The sequence below is a fragment of the Aedes albopictus genome, chromosome 3, assembly GCF_035046485.1.
Source record: "Aedes albopictus strain Foshan chromosome 3, AalbF5, whole genome shotgun sequence".
NCBI lineage: Eukaryota > Metazoa > Arthropoda > Insecta > Diptera > Culicidae > Aedes > Aedes albopictus.
Genome location: NC_085138.1, coordinates 329,433,143 through 329,440,281, shown reverse-complemented (window position 1 = coordinate 329,440,281; position 7,139 = coordinate 329,433,143). Strand labels below are relative to the sequence as shown.

Genomic DNA, 7,139 nt, shown 5'->3' with positions numbered 1-7,139 from the left:
AATTTTCAGTTTGGAAAACCTTGATTTTTTGGACCCTATATGAAAATTGGTCACCCTAATGACGAAATAAAAAAATACGGGTCTAATTATTTCCGAAGAACTACAAGCCCACCAAGTTTCACGACAATCGAAGATGCACTATATCGTTTTTCTAAGGAATGGCTGAATAACAATAAGCACTGCATTTCCCTCTTTTGGTTGAAAAAGGCTTTCATCCGTACAATATCAGATCTATGACAGCGCTATATTAACACGCAGGGCGAATAGACGTGCCTAGTGGTTTCGCGCGGGAAAATGACGAACGCGATCGATTATGCTGCAATATTTACTCCGGAGTCCTTTATAAGTTCATACAGATAATAAACTCATCACGAAGAATTTCTCCATGTTAGATTTCATTGAAAATTTCCCAAGAAATGTCTCAAAGACTTTTTTTTTCAGAGAGTCCTGCAGAGATTGTAACGTGGTTACAATATTACAATTAATTGCTCGTTTCAATAATCTCGATTGATTATCTTTTCGCCATGAAAAGTCAGATCTAAATCGTACCCTAAACGAAGCAGACATATTCAAGCCATATTTTATACGACGATAGCGCCGCTCGGTGGTCGATATTGAAACCACCCATCTCCTATCTCAAAGCAGCTATGAACTCACTCAATTTCTTAGATTCAGTTCTTCAGACTGATGAGTTATTTTAACGGATTATGCATTGTGTATAATCATCTATTATGTAATAATCTATTATCCAAAGGACAAAAAAATCTTATCAAGAGTCTTTCCGAATCAAACGGTGATACAAAGCGGACGTGGTCCAAAATTGTTCAGTGGAAGTTTTTTTGAAAAAGTTGAAGTGACTGTTAGCCGTTTGAAAACGTTCTGTGAGTTAAAAAAGGGTCAGTAGTGATTCTGTTGAAAATATTGTAATATCCTAAATTATTTTAGAAATCGGAATCTTAAAAAAATTGTGGAAGCTAATATAGGCCCAAGTGCAAGAAATCGTAGATTTCCACTGTAAGTGCATCACAACCGCCATCATGATGCTGTAGAGTCTTTAATGTGATATGTGTACTTTGTAGATCTTTAAGATAGTTGCTGACGTCATCATTCCAGCTAAAATCCCTTGAATCGGCTGCTCGAGGCTCAGGTAATTGTTTGTACTATTGTATGCTCAGTGGATAATTTGTGCTGTCGATGTAGATGATGGGTGCTAATCTTTTCGTGTATGTGCTTTCTTCTTTTTCTCGTGAAGGAACCCCATCCTTCACGCGAAGGTGTTCCTGCCGGGTTCTAGAACCGGAGGTAGGTTGTAGGGAGATTCGACCACTACGAATCTTCTGGGTGGATCCAGAAGCTTGGCGGCTTGTAGGCTATAGGCCTCGTTGTCCGGCCAGTGACCCACCGTCGCACCTACGGGCCTGGGAGATCTCCACGACTCCCGAGAATAACCGTCTGGAAGCCAATCACCAGCGGCATTCACACACATAGCCTCGAGACAGTTGGCGGTTCGTAGTCCAATCGAACTTGCATGCGTGTGTCGGCATAGACTCCAAAAGCCAGGACACGCACCACTGCCAGCATCGTGTCCGACAGCACTCTACCAATACTGCAGCGCTCCGCTGCCTCACCATCGACCCTGCGTCTCCATCACCATCACCACCACCGTTGGACGTCGCCTGAGCTCGAGTCAACCGATATATCAAGGTCAGATTAGCTTAAGAGCCTAGTAGTGAACTGAGCGTATTTGTATGTGACTACCTACGAACACATAAGGGACCAAGTAATAGCACGGCCGTGCGCATGAGAATTCCTATTGGAATTTAGGAGGATAGGAACAAGGGTTCAATACACTGTAAAATTTGAATGTTTGCGAGTTTACCTTAGATGACGAAAGACTTTTGATGAAATTCAGTTCGTTTCTCTAATTTTGATTTTTGCCTTTCGTGGGGTCGGGTTGTGGTGAGATAGGTCGGTTCGAATTCAGTTTTCACGTGTTTGATGGACTCGCCCTGAGTCTCGCTGGGCATTGGATATTGCTGCTTCACAAGCACACGATTGATCGTCTGCTTGGCGCTTAAGTGAAGTCAGTTGAGGTAAAAACCAAAGTCGAATCCAACCTAAATCTGAACCGTTACATTCTGGCGCCCAACGTGGGGCCTTTTGAAAATTTAGGGCGTGCGAACAAATTATAGGTTTTTTTTAAATTGAGTTTGAAGTTTTTTTTTTTTTCTTTGACGGTGCATGCGAAGGATTTGGCTTATTCTAGGAACTCGTTTGTAGATTAGTACTCACATGAATTGAATTGGGATACGCTTAGAAATCGTCGGTATTGTAGATATTTACATCGTTCGTCGGATAATCGGGCGAATATTCGTGAAGTCGGGTAATCCGTCAGACCTAAAAGAAGAATAAAATCAGTTGATAGTTCGTCGGTTATATTTTGAAGTTGCATTCTCTTTCTTTCTTTCGTTTTTTTTTATCTAGATTGTAAAGTATTTTGAATTATTACTGTTTCGGGAATTGGATTGATTAATAGTGAATTATTATTGAATTTTCTAGATTATAAGGCATTCTGATTTTTTATTATTATTGAGTGAATTGATTATTGAATTCGGTTGAAGCATTGTTACTAGATTGAGCATGGCTTACTCACTCAATCAAGTTGGTTTGGGATCGTACATCAATCCGAATGATCTGTTACCGGATGAAGTGCAATATGAACTGGAAATTAGAAATATTAACATGACGCATGCCCCACTTGAAGAGCAAAGAGGGGAGTTGCGAAAAGTGCAATTGGAAGAATTGCGTGGGTCGAAACCTATAAAAACCAACAAGACGATCGAGGATGAACTTTCGGTCATCCAAGTAAAATTGGTCATGATACGACAAGAGTTAGAAGTTCAAGGGGGGAAGCAAGTATTGATTTCTCGTTTGCGCCATATTCGTTTGAGAGTAAATCGTTTGAATGCGAACAACGATAGGCAAAATGACTTGAAGCGAGATCTGCTTGAGGAGATTGAATTTCTTTTTGAGACGTTCGGTAGCCCGGATGATAGAACTTCCATTACAGCTACTACGTCCAACGAACGAGTAATGCAACCACGAAGCACTGGAGCAATTCCAAGGAACCCGGCGTTGGAATTCCCACCCCCGAGGCCTGAGGAAGATGGAGCGGCTTCGTTGGAAATTTTGAGAGAAAACATGGCAGGAGTTCCAAGAGATTCTACTAGTGGAATGAGACGCCCACGAGTAGGTTTCATGTCAGACGCTATTCCGAAATCAAACATTACCAGTAATCCAACCATGAATCAATTGGTCCGGTCAAGTGAATCGTTCAATCACTTGTTTCAAGGTACTCACACATTACCTCCGACATCGACCTTACTCCCAGCGCTCATGACTACCTTACCACCTCCACCTGCGAATCTACCACCACCATTAGTACCGCCTCCGTCAACACTTCCATCGTCGTCATCTCAGCTACCAACACCACTTTCTCCACCCACACCACCTCCGCCGCTGTCACATCGTCCACCCCAACATCAAGCTCCAGTCGGTACACAGAGTCCTGCGACGCCAAGTCTTGGGGATACCACCAGTCTTCGAGCCGAGGTCAGTCGCATAGTGGAAGATGTGATTGGTCCATTATTAGAGAGTATGTTGGGCCGTATCGCCCAAGGAACGCAGAGAAGAGCCGAACCTCCTCTCGTCGAAAATACGACGATTGGAAGGAACAGTAACCAGGAAATGTACGCTACGACGAACTACGAATATCCGGGACGAAGACATCAACATCCTGGAGGAGATCCTTACCAGCCGACTCAACATCATGGACTTGGTCATCGGATTGAAAACCGAACTTCAACACCTATTCAGATTAATAATCGAGTAGAACAGCGACCGCCGTCGGTAGCTGACAATAATCGGAACGATTTTCCTATTCCTGTGCGTTCGATTGAACAATCGAATTATGACAGGACAAACAAAGTACCGATTAATAAATGGCCGATAAGGTTTAGCGGAGAATCAAAGGGAATGTCGGTTGAAGAATTCTTGAAACGAGTCGATGTTTTGGCGCGAAACAATCAGGTTTCGGAAACGGAACTATTGAGTAAGGCAAACTTTCTGTTTCGTCCTGAATCTCCAGCGGAGATTTGGTACTACACGTTCAGCCATAAATTTTCTAATTGGCAGATGTTGAAATATTACTTACGTTTGCGATTCGAAGTTCCCAACAAGGATAAGGTTATAGAAAGGGAAATTCGAGATAGGAAACAAATGCCCAATGAAACATTTGTCACATACATGGGAGAAATCGAACGACTTTGTCAACAACTGTCAAAGCCTATGTCTGAAAGAACCAAGAAGAGCATTATGCTGGATAACATGCGGGATTGGTATCGCCCTCATTTAGCGTTTATTGATACAGAAGCTATGGACATAGAAACGCTGTGTAATCTTTGCTACGAGTTAGATAAGTCCGTCTACCGCTCGTATGCGCAGCGCAGTCGACCGTTCAATGTCCATTGTATCGATGGACAGAACTACGGTGAAGATCTCGAGGAAGAAGACCCGGAAATCAACGTAATTACCAGAAATAGACCACGTAATTCAAAGGTACCAGACGAGCGAGGAGAGACCAACCCGGAACAGACCAACGCTCCTCAGAATACTATTCTTTGTTGGAATTGTCGTCAGTTTGGACACTACTGGAGAGATTGCCCGAAGAATAAGCGACTATTTTGCCATATTTGCGGCCAACCAGACGTCGTCGTGATGAATTGCCCAGGCAATCATCGGCATCAACAAACTGAAGCAAAAAACGAGCGGATGGAAGGGAATTAGGGAGTGACCCTTCTGCAAATGTAAATTCGACTCCCACACCACTTGTTTATGACAAATTTCCGTCGATTATGACCATAAACATCAAAGAAAACCGTTGTCCATATCTAACGGTGAACATTTTGGGAACTGAAGTTAAAGGACTTCTGGACTCTGGGGCAGCTGCCAGCATTCTGAGTGATCAGAAGCTGTTGGACAAACATAATTTCTTGAAATCACCATCAAATATTCAGATTCGGACTGCGGATGGAACACCGCACGAATGCGTAAGTCTTGTTCATATCCCGTTCACTTTTAAGGGAGTGACTAAGGTGATTCCGACCCTGTTTGTTCCAAATTTAGCGAAAAGACTGATACTGGGAAATGATTTTTGGAAAACTTTCAGAATTACACCTGCGGTGGAAGAAAATGGGAATCTCACGCGGCTAGAGACTAACTCCGTAGGAACTGAACTCGTAGATCTTAATTGTGTTGATCGATATTTCGCTGAAGAAGGAGAGGAGATTAATGTCGTGTTTGAGAGAATTACGGACGTTATCCATCCGACCACTGCTCAGGAAGATAATAGTCTAGATTTACCTGCAGTTGAAGTTCCGGAAAATACAGACTTAACGGGTATTTCTACTGAACACGAGCTTACCGAGAGCGAGAGGAAGGAGCTGTTGGAGATTGTTACGTACCTCAAAGGAGATGGGAAACTCGGGCGAACATCGGTACTCCAACACAAAATCGAGATTTTGGAAGGGGAAAAACCGAAAAAACCTCCACGATATCGATGGTCACCAGCGATTGAAAAGGAGATGGAGAGGGAAATCAACCGGATGAAAGAACTGGATGTGATTGAGGAGTCAACGTCGGATTGGTGCAATCCACTACTTCCTGTAAAGAAATCTTCGGGCGAATGGCGACTTTGTCTCGATTGTCGACGGATAAACGAAGTGACGAAGAAGGAAGCCTATCCGTTTCCCGATATGCAGGTCATTTTGGGTCGAATTGAAAAGGCCAAATACTTTTCAATAATCGACCTGTCAAAAGCGTATTGGCAAATACCGCTTGCTCAAGAAAGTCGAGACTTCACCTCGTTCCGTGCCGGAAAATCGCTCTATAGGTTCAAGGTAATGCCATTTGGTCTAACAGGAGCCCCGGTAACCCAAACCAAGCTGATGAATCGAGTCTTGGGGTTCGATTTAGAACCACAAGTATTTGTTTATTTGGATGACATTGTCGTCACGTCTCAAACTCTTAAACAACACTTTAAACTACTACGGACAATTGCGGAGAGGTTGAGATCTGCTAATTTATCAATTAGTGTGGAAAAATCCAGATTTTGCCAGAAAAGAATTTCATATCTAGGATACATATTGTCAGAAGAAGGACTTTCTATTGATAGTGGGAAACTGGACCCCATCCTAAACTATCCAACCCCTAAAACGTTAAAAGAAGTCCGAAGACTGCTAGGAATGGTCGGATTTTACAAGCAGTTCATCCCAAATTACTCTACTATCCTCGCTCCAATAACCAACTTGCTTAAGAAAAGTAAGAACAAGCTTATCTGGACGGAAGAAGCCGATCAGGCTTTAATCAACGTGAAGGGTATACTTACGTCGCCACCAGTGCTTGCTAATCCAGATTTTAGCCAGCAGTTCGTGATAGAATCCGATGCGTCAGCCGTCGCTGCAGGAGCAGTCCTGGTTCAATACCAAGAAGGAGTCCGTCGCCCGATAGCATTCTTTTCCCGTAAGTTTTTCGCCACGCAGATGAAGTATTCTGCTACAGAGCGGGAGTGTCTCGCAGTCATACTTGCTGTTGAAAAATTTCGCCATTTTGTCGAGGGTACCCGCTTCAGAGTTGTCACCGATGCGCAGTCACTTAGATGGCTAAACCAGGTCAGCGTTGAAGGCAATTCCGCTAGACTGGCCAGATGGGCGTTGAAGTTGCAACAACATGATTTCACCTTGGAGTATCGTAAAGGGAAGTTAAACATCATTGCGGACGCTCTTTCAAGGGCAGTTGAGGTCGATGTGCTCGCAGTTGACCTAGATCAGCAAAGGTTGAAGAGCAATATCGAATCGGAGTCGGATAAGTATAAGGACTTCAAGATCGTAAACGACAAGATTTACAAATACATTCCTACTGGACGGGCCGAAGACCAGCGATACGAGTGGAAACTCATACCATCCAAGGCTGACCGAATAAAAATCTTAGAGGCCGAACATGGGATAGCACACTTTGGATACTATAAAACCCTACGGAAAGTCCAAGAAAAATACTATTGGCCTGGCATGAGTACGGACGTA

The 7,139-nt window shown here is 43.3% G+C and overlaps 1 long non-coding RNA gene across 1 annotated transcript; it reads right to left on the bottom strand.

Moving 5' to 3' along the window:
- Window positions 1–456: 456 nt before the first annotated feature.
- LOC115262679 (uncharacterized) lies at window positions 457–6,575 on the bottom strand. The gene is made up of 2 exons (XR_003895407.2): window positions 6,446–6,575; window positions 457–2,397 (listed from the first exon to the last, which is right to left on the bottom strand). It is a non-coding gene; the product is annotated as an uncharacterized LOC115262679 (long non-coding RNA).
- Window positions 6,576–7,139: the final 564 nt, after the last annotated feature.